Source organism: Zingiber officinale, chromosome 8A (assembly GCF_018446385.1).
Source record: "Zingiber officinale cultivar Zhangliang chromosome 8A, Zo_v1.1, whole genome shotgun sequence".
Classification (NCBI taxonomy): domain Eukaryota; kingdom Viridiplantae; phylum Streptophyta; class Magnoliopsida; order Zingiberales; family Zingiberaceae; genus Zingiber; species Zingiber officinale.
Window position 1 is genome coordinate 54,570,856 of NC_056000.1, and position 19,607 is coordinate 54,590,462.

The window sequence follows — 19,607 nt, forward strand, 5'->3', positions numbered from 1 at the left end:
CGGACTGTCCGGGTCTGACTTCAGATTTCCGACCGGAAACCCTAGGTCGACCCGACGTCTACTGTTCCCTCTACGGGGAACGCGTCCTCACCTACTCCACTCAGGAGATTTACCTTTTGCCAATGCGATCCTCCAGATCGACTGGACTTTTGCTCGGTGCTTGATGCTTCCGGACTTTCTGCTGGACTTCCGCTTCCCGGCTGGTCCAGTCTTTCACCTGGTTCGCGACACCAGGACTTTCCACCTAGGGTTACCCCCCTAGGACTTTTGCTTGAAGCACTCGACCCACCAAGACTTTCCGCATAGGGTTACCACTCCCTATGACCTAGGGTTACCACCCCCTAGGGTTTTCACTTGCTTAACCACAGCTAGGACTTTTCCTGAAAGACTTAAACAGACTTGTTAGATCACAACATATCCTTAACTTTGAATCCTTTGCCATTATCAAAACTTAGGTTCGATCGTCGGATGTTTCCCGCACCAACAAGCTTGACTATCGTTTTTTTTTCCCAAGCATGGCATATCTCTTGATCCCATCTTGCTCATGACGTAGTACCCTCCCCGGGGTCCACCATCTCATGCATAAGAACCTTCCCAACTTCTTGTTCCTCAAAGACAAACTAAATCTTCTGGTGCCAAATATTGTAGTTGTTACCGTTCAACTTGTCTCCCTTGACGAGATCCATTATGATAGGCTTTGTTGCAGTCATATCTCTGTCACACAGAAAAGAGAGATATTAGTGGCAATTAATACTTAATTACACAATTTTGTATATCTTAAGAATCATTAAGACCCAAATGACTCGAGTACGGACTCTAAAATGAGCATATGAGTCAACAGACACCATACACCATAATCCAGAATTGCATCTCACTATTTGGACTTAGATTCACTACATAAAGCCCCACTATTAGTCACCTTTAAGTTAAACCGGTCAGTCTAGTTAAATTACTCGACCTAGTTCAACTCAAACCAGCCGGTTTGGTTCAGTGAACCAAACCGGTTTTTGATTTTTTTTAAATTAAGGAAAATCAAACTTTTTCGCATCTTCTTTGTCGCGACGAACCATCCATGACATTCACAGACATTGGCAACGGGCACCTTTCATCAACATCACGACGCAATCGTCTGCGATCTCCGACCACGGAAGCCGATCGCCAGCCATTCGAAGCGGTCGTCAGGGATTGCAATGCACGGAAATCACGAGAAGTGGTTTTTATGTTCTTCCACGACAATCTCTACTGCAATGAAAATGGATTTGCCGAGCATCGGCCTCTCGACGTGGTCACCGACATTTGCTAGCCACGGACACCGATCGCTAGCATCCTCACGAGGTCGTCGACGCCTGCGATTCACTCTTCTACCGCGATAGTTTCTACCGCGACAAACATTGTTCACTGGCCCACAACTTAGTGCCGATGCGCAATGCAGTCTGCGTCCACTCCCTTTTGAAAGTCCATCATAGAACTCTTAGCCAGGGAGGATATTGTCGAGCTCGACGACGAAGAACCATTCCTTGTTAGCGACATCGACGATGACACCATTTGCTCCAATGGTCTCCTACTTAGGGAGCTCTCATTGAACCTAGCTCTCATACCAATGTCGAATTTTGTTCCAACATAGGAGAAGTATACAAGAGATTACATATATATGAGTTAAGTTCTTGATATACCTTAATCGATGTTGTTGTAAACTTCAAAATCTACGAAAACTCATGGTCGGGATAATAGTCACAAGTACCACTGTTTCACGTCTCAACCCTCGACCGAGTGATCTGCGACTGTGAACGATTAACTCCTTCCACAAGCAATCTACAACAACCTCTAGCAATCTCCCTTCATCACTTTTCCACCTAAAACCCTTTATATACTGATCCTGTCAGAGCGCTGAGTCGACGGACGCTGGGGACGTGGCACTCTCCGCTGCTGATCCAACTGGTGGTATAGATCTCCGGCGAACCTGCAAAGAAGTCGAGCCGGGAGGGGTTTCCCGGCGACGACCTTCCGACGCTCAAGTCAGACAACGATAAATGAGAGAGCCAGCGTAACTGTGGCTACAGTGAGGATTGCGCATACCTTCGTCGACGTCTGGGGGTCCTTATATAGGACCCCGGGGAGGCGCGTGCACACTTCTTGATGTGTGCACGCTTCCCCAAACATACCTTAATGAGCTCATGTCAGAAAAGTACCACTGACACCATTCCGCAATCGTCCGAGCATATCCCGGATGTGACGGTGGAAGCTTCCACCGTATGATCCTATGTACGGCTCGGCCGTCAACTCTGCTGCTTGTCGGCGGCAGATGTCTCGAGGATGATGTTATCCCCTATCTCTTCTGTCCTCTTGCGCCTCCTGTCTGTTCCAAGGCCGAGCGGTTCGGCCGCTCGGCAGGCATATCATTTCTGCCCCGGTTGTAGGTATCGGTCCGACTGGGAGGACTCTCTGTCGTATGCTCGGATGAGATTGCCCCTGTCTGTCCTTGTTGCCTTGTGCACCGGCCGAACGGACAGCCCACTCGGCCCTGAAACCTTCTTACCTTGAGCCTCGGAAACCCGACCCCTAGTCGGGTTGTATTTCATTCGGCTCGAGGGATTCTTGGCCAGTCGGCCATCTCATTCCGGTCGGTTGGGTAGCCGGTCGACCCTCTCAGTCTGGTCGGTCGGGTCTCAGGGTTGAATCTCTTAACCTTTGACCTCCGCGTGCTGTTGACCTTCCGCCAACGAGGGTCCCCCGTCCTTACCACCGGATCATATACTAATGCATATTATGGAAATAATGGGGATGAGGAGGTTATAGACAATAGGCCATGCTCCCATAATCCACCTTTGCATATTAATATGGCTCAATGTGGGCAAACACTAACAATTCTAAATTATGATATTTTCTTATAAAAGTGGTACCAATAGATAACTTAAGTCAAGGATTTTTTAAATATATGATCAATTTCAATTTCCAACAATGAACGGTAGGTCAAAAATAATGGTGAGAGTTTTTCAAATATATAACATTATTTTTTAAAAAAATTTCATAGGAGACGGTCGCACCCCCTCCTCATAACATGCCTACGCCTGGGCTACTGGCTCTCTTCAAGAAGTCTGAAGGAAGAGACGATGAAGACAATGATAGTAGAGAGAAGCTTGCAGAAATATACGAAGGGTTGCAGTGTTTGGGCTCCAGTGTTGCAGAGGCCCAGGCATCAAAATATCTTAACTGGGTTGGGGTTCACCGAGGAAATGCAGTGTCATCCGATCAAGTCATTCAGCGAAGGATGGAGATGAGGATATCCTTGGCCTTAGCTCTCTGTGTAACCAACTTTGTTACTTCTGGAGGAGCCTCCAAATCATCTTGATCTCCGAGCAGTGCTATGGTTAGAGGAGGTCACATCATCGAAATCAATAATTTTTGATATTACAAAACAAATATATAATTCAGTCCAAGTCAGACCAGGGAAAGTTAAATGTCACGGTGTCGTGTTCATTTTGGCAGAGTTTACTGATCAACGGGTAGGAGGATTTAAAAATTATTATTATTATTATTATTATTTTAAATAATTTTTATTCTTTTAATATTTAAAATATTTATAATGTTTTATATATTTTTAATAATTTTTATCTTTTTATCTTTTTATATTTTAAATCTATTTAGAACTTTAGAATGATGAATGAGTTAATTAATAGTTTTTTTTATAAATTATGAATTATAATTTATATATTAAAGTTTTTTCCTTTATTTATGACTGATTGTCTAGAGTCTATATAAATAAATATATATTTAATTGTTTAAGAATTGATATTAGATTATAAAATAATATTTCCTTTTCGAAAAGATCCGGAAGATAACGGTTGAAGGAGAGTCTTGGTACAATGATAACATTGTTGCTTTGTGACCAAAAGATCACGGGTTCGAATTTTGGAAATAACCTCTTACAAAAAGTAAGATAAGACTGCATACAATGAATTCTTCCCTATAATCCCGTATAGCAAGATCGAAGCTTCGTGTACCAGACTACCATTTAATCTGGAAGATAATGATTATCTCTTATTACCTTCTTCTTAATTCTTTCAATTTCATCAGCTCATAAAATAATTACTATCCTGACTAACATCACCAACCATCTCAACCATACTAATCCCAATGCTTGGAGATCCCAACATCACTTGGCTTACACTCACATAAGCCTATAGAAAGCTACGATATCAAGCTTAATCACATACGGTAATCTAAGATCAATTGTCCCTTGAACGAAGGCTTCACTGAAGCAACTAGATAGTCTATCCCGAACCAGCAAAATATCATCTCTCAATAATGTTGTCCAAAGACTCAAATCCAAGATTATATTTCACTCATAATCTCTCAAGACTCTCTTGCCTATAGGTCTTCAAATTTATTGATGTTTCATGTTACTCTTGACTTCATTGTTGGATCCTGATGACATGATTAGAGGGGATGAATAAGCGTGTATCATTTTAGTTGTTCAATCGTGCTTATATCTACAATTTGTTAGTTGCTCCATGGAAATAAATCGAAAAATAAACACAAGAAACAAGTACAACAATGTACAAACTGATTTTTTGAGGTTTAGAACATTCGGTTCCTACTCCATAGTCCATTATCTGTCGATGGATTACTCTTAAAATCACTATTATATTTTCTCCTTTTCAGACAGCTTTCAGAGGTGGAGAAACAAACACAAAACATACAAAAATACATCAAAAAGAAAAAAAAAACAGTACAAGAAATAAAAATTACATAAAAGAACTCTGATTGCTCACTTTTGGTTGTTGGGGATTAATCACAATGGACTTAAAATATAACATCATTCTCCCTAGAATTGATTGTGAAAATTCTTGTTGAGTAGCCATTGGTTATTATTGATCAGTAGATCGTTCCACGAATCTTAGACATTATCCGCAATAGCTATTATTCGATTGTTACAACCTTTAGTCGGCTGTTTATTGGTTATCAATTAATTGTTCATCATTAGTCAACTTATTGTATTTTAGACGATTTATCTGTGACACGTTGTTGTTTTGTATAGGACCTTTTCACCGTGTTAAAACCCTTATGCTCGACCGGTCCTTGACCAATTGAACTTCACTCGCTTGGGCCTATCAGACTTCTTCCGCCTGGTTTAAAATTTGATCGGACTAGATCTAAAAGTCTTAGTGTTGGGCAAATAATAAAATCAGATGGGGAATGCTTTATTCTTTTGACTTTGATTATTATTTCATCTTGACTTTGACCATAACATCGCCTTGAGCTTGACTACCACATCATCTTCTAAGTTTGTTCATTACAACCCATATTACTAGCTTCCCCTTTAAATCTAGTCGAAGGTGAAGGCACTGGAATTCTGTTTTGTTTAAATTTCCTTGTAAAAAAATTGTACAAGTACAGAATTATTCCTTGCAACCCGCATGTTCGATCAGACATGTGTTTGATCAATCAAGCAAGTTCTTGATGGATCAAAGCACATCTTGATCGAAGTACAAGATCGTTGACCTATTGTGTTGGTATTCAAAATCGATACAAAGAAAACCAAACTAATTACGCTGTGAAATTAAAGAACTAGTTGTACCTTTTTTTGTAGCTAAAGACCTCTTGATCTTCTGCTGTATTCCTCTCCTCTTCTTGGACGTCGTGTGAGCGATGATCTACCAAGATAACAAACACCCTTCCCTTCGCTACTTTCCAAAATTGCCAGCCACCAACGAGTAGAGGAGGGGGCGCCGATCACCAAGGAGGAGGGGAGGCGCTGGCCACCAAGGAGGAGAGGACTGCCGACCCTAGGAAAACAAAGAAGTGCCGCCAACCCTAGGAAAGCAAAGAGGAGGAGTTGGCGCTGAAACCAAAACCAACAACTTCTTGGATGGATGGATGCGAGGCTTTATATAGAGGCTACAACAGGAACCTAGAGGAGGAATTGATTTAGGCCTCCTGATGGGCTTGAGCTTCCTGTGTTCGGCTTGAATACCCAACCCAAGTCCATCAATAATAACCCATACCACTAAAGGATTATTATTGAACTACCGCACCAATCCCATATTACAATATGTACTCCTTCTTATCATGAGTGCGTTAATCTCCCCGTGTTTAAGATATCGTATGTCCGTTAATTAAATGAGTTACTGACAACTCAATTAATTAACATCTGATTCCAAGAGTAGTACCACTCAACTTTATTATCATGTCGGACTAAGTCTATATGCAGGGTTTACATGATAATCCTTATGAGCTCCTCAAGGGGACATCATCAACCTAAATAATTTGGACACAGATTCCTTCTATAATCAACAACACATCATATAAATCGGCCTATTGATTTAACAAATAAATCTCACCCATTGATAAGTTAAAGAAATAAATACTAAGTATATGTACTTATTATTATATAGGGATTAAGAGGACGCACATTCATAATAACAGAGGTTCTGTTCTTTTATGTAATCAGTACAAATCGAATAACCTCAAACGGTCCTGCTCAATACACACAAAGTGTACTAGTGTAATTTTATAGCCAAGACAGACTAATACTAAATTATACTACAATCATTCCAATAGTTTGTCCCAATCCATCTTGGTTGTGAGCTACTATTTATAATTTATAAGGAACCGATAACATAATCTTCTGTGTGACACCACACACCATGTTATCTACAATATAAATTAAATGGACAACTGCATTGACATATATATAAATATAAAATATAAACATTTGACCAAAGTGATTCTCATTTCAAAATATTTCAAAACAGATGTTCATACAAAATTTAGGCTTATAGTATACATCCCAACAATCTCCCACTTATACTAAAAGACTATGCTGCCATAAATGCTGCCATACATATGATTCTCATCCCCTCAACATGCTTATCAAAGGCTCTCGCCGGAAGGGCCTTAGTGAAAGGATCTGCCAAGTTATCTGCTGATGTAATCTTGGCGACAATAACCTCTCCTCATTTTACGATGTTTCGTATCAGGTGGTATTTGCGCTCAATGTGTTTACTTGCCTTATAGGATCATGGTTCCTTCGAGTTTGCTACTGTATCACTGTTGCCATACATATAGTATACATCCCAACAATCTCCCACTTATACTAAAAGACTATGCTGCCATAAATACTGCCATACATATGATTCCCATCCCCTCAACATGCTTATCAAATGCTCTCTCCGGAAGGGCCTTAGTGAAATGATCTGCCAAGTTATCTGCTGATGTAATCTTGGCGACAATAACCTCTCCTCATTTTACGATGTCTCGTATCAGGTGGTACTTGCGCTCAATGTGTTTACTTGCCTTATGGGATCATGGTTCCTTCGAGTTTGCTACTGTATCACTGTTGTCACAATAAATTGTGATAACTTTGGGCAAACCAAGATTCACATCTAAGTCCATCAGGAAGTTTCTGAGCCATACAGCTTCTTTGGCTGCCTCAGAGGCTGCCACATACTCAGCTTCCATGGTGGAGTCTGAAACGCATTTATGCTTAACACTCCTCCATGCTATGTCTCCACCTCCCAAAGTAAACACATACCTTGAGGTTGATTTACAACCGTCCCTATCTGATTGGAAGTTCGAATCCGTGTAATCCACAGGGAACAAATCATCTACCTGGTAAACCATCATATAATCTCTAGTCCTTTTCAGGTACTTTAATATATGCTTTACGACAGTCCAATGTCCCTGTCCTGGTTTACTTTGATATCTGCTAATCATGCCCATGGCAAAAAAGGTATCCGGTCTCGTACTGTTAGAGTGTATACTGAAAGCCTAAGCTTTTGTAAACATTTATTTTGAATAAAGAATCACATTTGGTCAAATTGTCTACATTTAGTTGTAGTTGTTCAATTAATTTATATTGTAGATAACATAGTATATGGTGCCACATATAGAAGATGATGTTATCAGTACCTTATAAATTATAAACAGTGCTCACGACCAAAATGGAAAGGAACAAACCATTGGAAGGTCGTAGTGTAATTAGGAATTAGTTTATCTTGACTATATAATTACACTAGTACACTTAGAGTGTATTGAGTAGGACCATTAGAGGTCGTTTCTTTTATACTGACTTTATAAAGGAACAAAGATCTCAGTTATTATGGAAATGTGTGCTCTTAATCCTAATATAATAACAAGCACATATACTTGATATTTATTTCTTTAATTTATCAATGGGTGAGATTTAGTTCGATAAATCAATAAGCCCGATAAGTTGGAAAATGATATCACTTATAGTGTGTGTTGTTGATTATAGAAGGAAACTGTGTCCTAGAAATCTAGGTTGATAATGTCCCCAAGATGAGCTCATAAGGATTGTCATGTTAAACCCTGCAGGTGGACTCAGTCTGACATGATGATAAGGTTGAGTGGTACTATTCTTGGATTAAGATATTAATTAAATGAGTTATCAGTAATTCACTTAATTAGTGGACAATCGACATCTTAAACACAGGGAGACTAACACACTCATAATAAGAAGGAGCCCAAAAATGTAATTTGGGATTGGTGCGGTAGTTCAATAATAGTTCTCTAGTGGAATGAATTATTATTGATAAAATTAAGTTGTGTGTTCGGGGCGAACACGGGATGCTTAATTTTATCGGGAGACCAAAACCAATTCCTCCTCTCGGTTCCTATCGTAGCCTCTTATTTATAGAGTACTATACCCACCTATACCCACCTTCGTACCCATGATGTAGGGGCCGACCAAGCTAGCTTGTGGTTCAACATAGGGCCGGCCAAGCCTTGGTTCATGGGTGGCCGGCCCTAGCTTGAACCCAAGCTTAGGTGGCCGGCCCCTATTAAATTAAAAAAACTTTTAATTTTAATTTTTTCTTATGTGAAAGATATAATTTATTGAAGAGATTTAAAATTAAAATATCTCTTTTAAAAGGATCTAAAAAGATTAAAGAAAGAGATTAGATCTCTTTCCTTATTTGTAGATTGGAAAGATATTTTATTTTTCTTCTTTATAAATTATTCACATGTAGAAAAATTAAAATTATAAGAATTTCTTTTTATCAACCATGAAGGGATTTTAAAGGAAAATTTTATTTTTTAAAATTTCCAAAGACAAATAAGGAATTTTAATTGTTGATTGAAATTGTCTTGTTTGCTCTTGTTGATGTGGCCGGCCAAGACATGAGTGTTTAGGAAATTTTGTTTAAATTTTCTTAATTAATTCATGTCAAGGAAAGTTAAGGAAATTTTATTGTAATTAAATTTCCTTATTTACCAAAGCTAAGGATTATAAAAGAGGGGGTTGAGGTGCCTTCATGAGAGACAACCTCTATTATTCTTTCCCTCTTTTTCCTTGGTGTTGTGGCCGGCCATCCTCTCTCCCTCTCTTCCTCTTTGTGGTGGCCGAAACCCTTCCTTGCTTGGAGCTCTTGTGGTGACCGGATACTACTTGAAGAAGAAGAAGAAGAAGAAGGAGAGAAAGCTTGCATCCCTTGGAGCTTAGTTGGTGGAAAAAGTTCTTCATCCTTGGATTTTGGTGCTTGGCCAAAACTTGAAGGAAGAAGAAGAAGGTGCTAGGTGGTCCTCATCTTGGAAGATCGTTGCCCACACAACGTCCGAGGTTAGAAGAGGAATACGGTAGAAGATTAAGAGGTCTTTCTAAAAGGTATAACTAGTATTTTTCCTTTCCGCATCATACTAGTTATTTTTGGAAATAATACCAAATACAAGAGGCATGCGATTCTAGTATCTCGAATTTATTTTCGATGTTGTGTTCTTTTGTTTTTCTTTTTCCTTGTGATTTGATTGTTATTTTTGGTTGACCTAAAGTTATTTAAGGAAATTAAATATTAGCTTTCCTTAAAAGGCTTTGTCTAGTCGGTGGTGGTTGCTCCCATATCCAAGAAGGCCATGTGCCTCGCCACGTCAGTACTGGGAGCCAATTTTGGAAATTAATATTTAATAGAATTAATAATCTAGGTGATTTGGATCGAAAGTGTTAAGTTCCGCAGGAGATCCAAGTCTAAACCTAAAAGAACAAATAGATTAAACTTTGGATCAAACGTGTTAAGTTCCGCAGGCGATCCAAGTTTAATTTAAAAGAACACATGGTAGCTTGGAAAAGGTTCAGACCTTTGACAAAATTTTTATACAGTGGAACCATTAGGTTTTTCGAGTAGCAACCAACACGTACATAGCATCGCATACATTAGGCTTCCTACAACCGAAACATAAGGAACTACCTTTATCTCCTCTATCTCCTTTGGTGTCTGTTACGATTCCACAAGTGCACGGATTCATCGTCAATAATATAAAAAATTGTCAAACCCACAAGGACTGGTTATAAGCACTAATGATGGCACACTTAGGATTAGCTACACTATCGATAGTTGTAAGTAATCTAAGAAAAGATATTAGAAAGCGGGGAATGAGAACTAGCAACGAGAAGAAATCAACCTGGTTAATGAAGAGTTCTAGGAGTTCAGTTTCATTGTGGTGGTATTGATGTGTCTCATACTATCCTATACTCATTGTCCATCAGCATGCATTTGTCGGAAGCTAAAGCAACTATCCTTAAGCACCAAACAAAGACGATCCCTATGAAATCCTGTTACAATTAACCCCTGTCACTAGGGTGCCTCGATAGATCACAAGGACACGACTCTTATTGATGTTATCAAGGATAGAATTAAGAAGCTTAGTTTGGTCTCTTACTTCCTTGTGGAGGAGTCACCTCTCCTTTCAAGAGAATATCCTAGATGTCCGTGAACGGGTTACCCCTGTCACTAGGGCCCCTCGGGTGTACGATCTAAGGCATTCCCTCTATGAGGTTGGCAATTCCTACATAATCAATCAGCACGACAAAAAGATCAAGTAGTCGAAACAAAGCAAGCGAAATCATCCAATGAATATAAGCGTAACATGAGTCTTACATCAAATCCAATCCATAATTACTCCCTCATCCTAGAACAAGGACTCTACTCCATAGATGCCAGAGAAAAACCCGAAGACATAGTGAATCTAAACATACAATCCTCAACAACAAAGAGAGAGAAGAAGTATGCTTATCCAACAACGATGAGTGATGTTCGGATCCAATCCTTTGCTTTTGGAGTTGATGTGGTGATGAAAGGTCATTGGATCGATGTCCTGGACAGCATGGAACGACACCAGAGTGATTCTCCTCTTGACGGCTTGCCTCCTGGCTCCCCCCCCGGAAAAAGAGGTTAAAACCCCTTTTATAGGCTAGGGTGCAGTGCGGCGGCACGACCATGCAAGGGTGGCACGTCCATGCCATTTCTTGGCTCTAGATGTGCTGCACAGCCCTGCCAATTGGCACGACCATGTGATGCTGGGACTCGGCTTCTGGGGACATGACCGTGCAAGGTTGCACAACTGTGTGCTGCTTGGTCTCGGTCATGGGGGGCACGACAGTGCAGGGTCACACGACCATGTTCTGATCCGCCTATAGGTTGGTCGCACGACCGTGTAAGGGTTGCACAGTCGCGTACTTCTCTTCTTCTGTGTGGCCACACGGCCATGCAAGGTTTGCACAGTCGTGTTCTCTGGCTCGCTCTGGTGCATCGACATGACGCTATTTTCGCTCTGGAAGTTATCCCTGTCAACACAAAATCAAACAACGAGCATGTTAGAGTGTATACTAAAAGCCTAGCTTTTGGTATAAACATTTATCTAGAAATAAGAATCACATTGGTCAAATGTCTACATTTATGATAAATGTAGTTGCTCAATTAATTTATATTGTAGATAACATGGTGTGTGGTGTCACATACAGAAGATCATGTTATCGGTTCCTTATAAATTATAAACAGTGGCTCACAACCAAGATGGAAAGGAACAAACCATTGGAAGGTCGTAGTGTAATTAGGTATTAGTTTATCTTAACTATATAATTACACTAATACACTTAGAGTGTATTGAGTAGGACCATTTGAGGTCGTTCCTTTTATACTGACTTTATAAAGGAACAAAGACCTCAGTTATTATGGAAGTGTGTGCTCTTAATCCTAATATAATAACAAGCACATATATTTGATATTTATTTCTTTAATTTATCAATGGGTGAGATTTAGTTCGATAAATCAATAAGCCCGATAAGTTGGGAAATGATATCACTTATAGTGTGTGTTGTTAATTATAGAAGGAAACTGTGTCCTAGTGATCTAGGTTGAGAATGTCCCCAAGAGGAGCTCATAAGGATTGTCATGTTAAACCCTGCAGGTGGACTTAGTCCGACATGACGATGAAGTTGAGTGGTACTACTCTTGGAGCTAGATATTAATTAAGCGAGTTGTCAGTAACTTACTTAATTAGTGGACATTTGTTATCTTAAACACAGGGAGACTAACACACTCATAATAAGAAGGAGCCAAAATGTAATTTGGGATTGGTGCGTAGTTCAATAATAGTTCTTTAGTGGAATGAATTATTATTGATGAAATTAAGTTGTGTGTTCAGGCAACACGGATGCTTAATTTCATCGGAGACCAAAACCAATTCCTCCTCTCGGTCCCTATCGTAGCCTCTAGTATATAGAGATTTATACCCACCGCATACCCACCTTCTTACCCATCCAATGGGGCCGGCTAAGCTAGCTTGGAACCCAAGCTAGGGCCGCCAAGACCAAGTGGATGAGAGTAGGTGGTCGGCCAAGCTTGGGTCCCAAGCTTAGTGGCCGCCACTAGAATATTAAAAAGGATTTTATTAAAATTATTTCTTATGTGGATATCATGATTTTAAAGAGAGTTTAAAAATTAAAATTTCCTTTTATAGTTTTCTACAAAGATTAAGAGAAGAGATTAATCTCTTTCCTTATTTGTAGTTTAAAAGGATGGTTTTAATTTTTGGTAAAACTTTCCTTATTTGTAAATCATCTACATGTTTAAAAGAGAGTTTAAAATTTGAAATCTTTCCTTATTTGTTGATTAAAGGAGGATTTTAAATTTTAAGAAAACTTTCCTTTTTAACCATGTTCATGATTTAAAAGAAAGTTTAAAAATTAATAATTCTCTTTTATTAGTTTCTACAAAAGATTGAGAAAAGATTTGATATCTTTCCTTATTTGTAGATTAAAAGAGATTTTAATTTTTAGAGATAACTTTCTTTTTATCCACATGTTTAAAAGAAAGATTTTAATTTATTAAATTTTCTTTTTCTAAACCAATCATGAAGGGATTAAATTATTGGAAAAATTTTATAAATTTCCCGAAGCAAATAAGGAAGTTTTAATTTGTGTTTAAAATTTTATTTGCTTGGATATTTGTATAATGGCTGGCCATTGTAAATTGAGATGATAAAAATTATTTTTAATTAAATAAATTTTCCTTTTCATGGCAAAAGAATTAAGGAAGTTTTTATTTAAATTTCCTTATTTGCCAAGACCAAGGATTATAAAAGAGGGGGTAGAGGTGCCTTCATGCGTGAACAACTCTATTATTTTTCTCCCTCTTTTCTTCCTTGGGTGTGGCCGACCCTTTCTTTCCTCTCCTCTCTTTTGTGTGGCCGAAACCTTCTCATGGTGGAGATAGCTTTGGTGGCTGGATCTAAGAAGGAGAAGAAGGAGAAAAAAGAAGCCTCTTTTCTAGCATCCCTTGGAGCATAGTGGTGGTGGCCGAACCTCTTCATCCTAGGAGAAGTTTTGATGGCCGAAACTTGTAAGGAAGAAGAAGGTGCTTGGTGGTTCTCATCTCGGAAGATCGTTGCCCACACAACGTCCGAGGTTAGAAGAGGAATACGGTAGAAGATCAAGAGGTCTTTCTAGAAGGTATAACTAGTAATTTTTCCTTTCCGCATCATACTAGTTATTTATGGAAATAATACCAAATACAAGAGGCTTACGATTCTAGTGTTTCGAATATGTTTTTCGATGTTGTGTTCTTTTGTTTTTTTTTCCTTGTGATTTGATTGTTCTTTTCGGTTAACCTAAAGTTATTTTAGGAAATTAAATATTAGCTTTCCATAAAAGGTTTTGTCTAGTCGGTGGTGGTTGCTCCCATATCCAAGAAGGCCATGTGCCTCGCCACGTCAGTACTGGGAACCAATTATGAAAATTAATATTTAATAGAATTAATAACTTAAGGTGATTTGGGTCGAACGTGTTAAGTTCCGCAGGAGACCCAAGTCAAAACCTAAAAGAATGAATAGATTAAGTTTTGGATCAAACGTGTTAAGTTCCGCAGGCGATCCAAAATTTAATTTAAAAGAACACATGGTAGCTAGGAAAAAGGTTCAGACCTTTGTACAAAATTTTTGTACAGTGGAACCTCTAGGTTTTCCGAGTAGCAACCAACAGAGCAGATATCCGTACAAAAGAGTATATATGATGAGTACATGATAAAATAGATGATCATACAAAGAATATGTACGTATAAAGCAAGTGAATGTGCGTAAAAACATGCATAGACCATCATAATATTTACGCATATCATACCCCCATACTTGAACCTTTGCTTGTCTTCAAGCAAAACGCTACGAACTATGTTCATGAGCGCATGACAGAGTTTCATAATCCTTAGTGCATTCACCTAACTCTATCAACTAATTTCATTGACAAGCATGATTGTGGAGTTACCTAAGTATGACCTAAGCATAAGTTCTTTGTACTTGGTGCAATTAGTAGCTCAAACTCTTCAAGTTTCAATTCTTTGTCCTAGTTAAGTCGTCATACAATTGAGTTTCTAATGTTCCCGGTGATAGATACTTACCTACCACACACTTGGTTCATTTTTCTTAAGTTACACAAGGTCTCAAAGGATACTTCTCGGAATCAAGAGAAACATAATATTCATTTCCCGAGTAACCTAACTCGGTCTCAAAGGGGTGAATTGTTAGTTTCCACTCACGACAACTGTTTATATATATATATATATATATATATATATATATATATATATATATATATATATATATATATATATATATATATATATATATATATATATTTGGTGCTGAGTAGCACTAATCACACATGTAAGATGCATATATTGGGATTTAGATTTTCCAAATGAGCTTCCATGATCTGAGGTCATCCAGTAACCAAAATGTAAATAAGAAATCCCCATGGGAACACAAGTACTAAACAATTTGGATGAATCATAACTATTCCAAAAATATTTCTACTATTCAAGCTTAAGTACTTAGGTGTAGTGTGAATAAGATCCTTAAAGTTAGGCCAAAACTTATACCAAACTCCGTACAATACTTAGCTTATTTTATTCAACTAGAGATAGAGAAAAGAGATACACCAAACATACTAACACTATCTTGATGACTCATAAACTAAGAAAAATGTTAGTCATTTTGTTATCGGACAAGTAGCAGAAAAAGTAGAAGGTATGATGTTCTCAAACACTAGAAATGCAAATAAACAAAGAAAAGTGCAAATGAGATTTAAATAAAAACATGAAACTAGAAAAATGCAGATAAACAAAACAGACTAAAAAAAAAATATGCAAAGCAGAAAGGAAATGCAAAAAGAAAATAAAACTCGAAAACTCGACTCAGGTTGTGCAGACGGACACAACACCCCCAGACTTAGACTTTTCATCGTCCCGATGAAATCAAAATGGTCGATGAGTCCGAATGTCAGGGATATCTGGAAGCTTAGGATAAGTCTTAACCACCCATCTCAGATCCCTTACCTGTTTATGATATGCAAACAAATCATCGATATTACTCTAAAAGTTCCTCATATACCACCTAAAATCCTCGTTCCAAACCATTCTCTTTCTATAAGTTTCTATAAATTCAAGTATTCGTGTGCATAACTCTCTTTCACTCTTAAAACAGTCTTGTAGTTGTTTAAACTGCTCATCCTCCATGTAAAAATTCCTAGCAAGCAATCCATTATTTTGTTCAAAATCATGATGAAAAGAGTCAATGATAGGGCTAAACTCTTGAAAATCAAATCGCAAAACATCCCGACTAACTAAAGGCATATCTCTACGAAGGGAGGTGGGAGGTGGCCTAATCTGTTGCCTTGCTAACGTCAAACGCCAATTCTCCTTAACATGGATCGTAGTCAAAGTCGGGTTGGGCAATCTAAGGGGAAAACTATCCTTAATCACAAGACTATACCCCAATTCCTCCTGGCGAATCAAACGAGTGGTTAAACAAAAATTTAGATCCATTCGAGAAACATCTTAAATCATTTCAAGACCACTTAAGTCATAGCCCAATACCACTGCAATGCGAGTAAGCAATCTACCTAAAATAATGGGGGTGGGGGAGAAAGTTTTCCCTAATTTTACCAAGTGCTTCAAAAGAAATATCCTAAATTGATAGGTACATTTTCTACCATTCCCCATAAACAATACAAGTCCGAAACCCTTACAATCCCATCCTTACTGCCCCTTCCAAATATCGTGTTTTTCATCATCATATGAGCATATTGAAAGATTGTTAGAGTGTATACTAAAAGCCTAACTTTTGTAAACATTTATTTTGAAATAAAGAATCACATTGGTCAAAAATGTCTACATTTATATGCTAAGTGTAGTTGTTCAATTAATTTATATTGTAGATAACATGGTGTGTGGTGTTATACACAGAAGATCATGTTATCATTTCTTTATAAATTATAAACAGTATCTCACGACTAAGATGGATAGGAACAAACCATTGGAATAGTCGTAGTGTAATTTGGTATTAGTTTATCTTAACTATAAAATTACACTAGTACACTCTGAGTGTATTGAGTAGGATCATTTAAGGTAAGTTCTTTTTATACTGACTTAATAAAAGAATAAGACCTTATTTATTATGGAAGTGTGTGCTCTTAATCCTAATATAATAACAAGCACATATATTTAGTATTTATTTCTTTAACTTATCAAAGGGTGAGATTTAGCTCGATAAATCAATATGCCCGATAAGTTGGGAAATGACATTATTTATAGTGTGTTGTTGATTATAGAAGAAAACTGTATCCTAGTAATCTAGGTTGATAATGTCCTCAAGAGGAGCTCAAAAGAATTGTCATGTTAAACCCTGCAGGTGGACTTAGTCCGATATGATGATAAGCTTGAGTGGTACTACTATTGGATTAAGATATTAATTAAAGAGAGTTGTCAGTAACTCATTTAATTAGTGGACATTCGACATCTTAAACACAGGGAGACTAACACACTCATAATAAGAAGGAGCCCAAAATATAATTTGAGATTGGAGCGGTAGTTCAATAATAATTCTTTAGTGGTATGAATTATTATTGATGAAATTAAGTTGGGTGTTCGGGGCAAACACGGGAAGCTTAATTTCATCGGAAGACCAAAACTAATTCCTCCTCTTGGTACCTATCATAGCCTCTTGTATAAAGAGAATTATACCCACCGCATACCCACTTCCTACCCACCCTTAGGTGGTCGGCCAAGCAAACTTGGAGTCCAAGCTTGGGCCGGCCATAGCTTGGAGCCCAAGCTTGTTGTGGCCAACCCTAATAAAATTAAAAGGATTTTAATTTAAAATATTTTCTTATGTGGAAGCCATGATTTAAAAAGATAGTTTAAAAATTAAATATTTTCTTTTATAAGTTTCTACAAAAGATTAAGAAGAGATTTAATATCTTTCCTTATTTGTAGATTGAAAGGAAGATTTTAATTTTAGAGAAAGCTTTCCTTTTTTGGAAATCATCCACATGTTTTAAAAGATAGATTTTAATTTATAAAATTTCCTTTTATAACCAACCATGAAGGGAAAAAATTATTTGAGAAATTTTATTTTAAAATTTTCGGAAACAAATAAGAAAGTTTTAATTTTGTGTTTAAAACTTGCCTTATTTGGAGCTTGTGATGTGGCCGGCCATGATGAGGGTTAAAAGGAAAGTTTAATTAAATTTTCCTTATTAACCAATGGCAAGGAGAATAAGGGAGTTTTAATTATAATTAAATTTCCTTATTTGCCAAGACCAAGGAATATAAAAGAAGGGGTAGAGGTGCCTCACCTTACACAACTCTATTCTATTTTCCTCTCCTCTCTTCCTTGGTGGTGGTCGGCGGCATCATCCATTGTAGCTTGGTGGTGGTGGTCGGATCTTGCTTGGAGAAGAAGGAGAGAAAGAAAGCTTTGTTTCTAGCATCCCTTGGAGCTTGGTGGTGGTGGCCGAAACTCTTCATCTCAAGGAGAGGTGCTTGGCCGAAACTTACAAGAAAGGAAGAAGAAGGGTTTGGGTGGTTCTCATCTCGGTAGATCGTTGCCCACACAACGTCCAAGATAAGAAGAGGAATACGGTAGAAGATCAAGAGGTCGTTGCTTATAAAGAAAGGTATAACTAGTAATTATTTTCCGCATCATACTAGTTTTCTTTGTATGAAATACCAAACACAAGAGGCTAGAGATTCTAGATTTTCGGATTTGTAATTTGAAGTTGTGTTTCTTTTAATTTATTTGTCGATCTTGTGATTCGATTGTTCCTTTTTGGTTAAACCTAAGGTTATATAAGGAAATTAAATATTGAATTTCGTTAAGAGGCTTTGTCGAGGCAGTGGTGGATGTTCCCATTGTTGGTTAGTCCTAGCAAAATGTATCGGTTCCATTGTACAAAATTTTTTTGTACAAGTGTCGAACCTTTCCTTAAATAACCTATTGTGTTCTTTAGAAGTTAAATTAGGAATCGCAGACGGAACTTAACATCATTGAATCTAAATTTAATTTATCTGTTCTTAATGGTTTAGATTTGAATCGCAAGCGGAACTTAACACTATTGTTTCAAATCCACCTATGTTATTAATTCCATTAAATATTAATTTCCAAAATTGGCTTCTAGGACTGCATGGCGAGGCACATGTCCTTCTTGGATTTGGGAGCAACCACCACCTCCTAGACAAAGTTTTTTTTTAAGGAAAACTAATATTTAATTTCCTTAAATAGCTCTAGGTTAACCAAAAAGAATAATCGAATCACAAATTCGAAAAAGAAGAAAACACAAACTTGAAAAAACTAATTCGAAAAACTAGATCTAATGCCTCTTGTGTTTGGAATTCATACAAAAAGAAATAACTAGCATGATGCGGAAAATAATTGCTAATTATACCTTCTCTTTGTAAACTAACGACCTTGAGATCTTCTGCCATATTCCTCGCCTCGCCTTGGACGTCGTGTGGGCGACGATCCTCCAAGATGAACACCACCCAAAAGCTTTCTTCCTCTCCCTCTAAAATCCGGCCACCACCACCACCAAGGAGAAGAGAGCAAAGGGAAAAGGAGAAGAGAGAGGGCCGACCACCATCAAGAGAGACTCCTCCAAGAGAATAATAATTGTATTCCATGAAGCCTCCTCACCCCTTCTTTTATAATACTTGCCCAAGGCAAATAAGAGAAGAATTTTTACAAAAATTAAAATCTTCCAAGAGTTTTTTCTTTTCCCTTTTAATTTTTCCTTTTCTTTCCTCTTGATTGAATCAATCACCAAAATTAATTGATGATGATTTTATTTTTTTAATATGACCGGCCACCTTGCTTGGGCACTAAGCAAGGGTGGCCGGCCCCCATAAGAAGAAAGGAATATTTATTTTTTTTATAAAATTTTACAAGAAGAAAAATTCTTATAAAATTTTACAAGCTCTCTTTCCTAAAGTAGGAGTTAAAAAAAGGAAAGTTCTAAAAATTAAAACAATGTTTTAAAATTT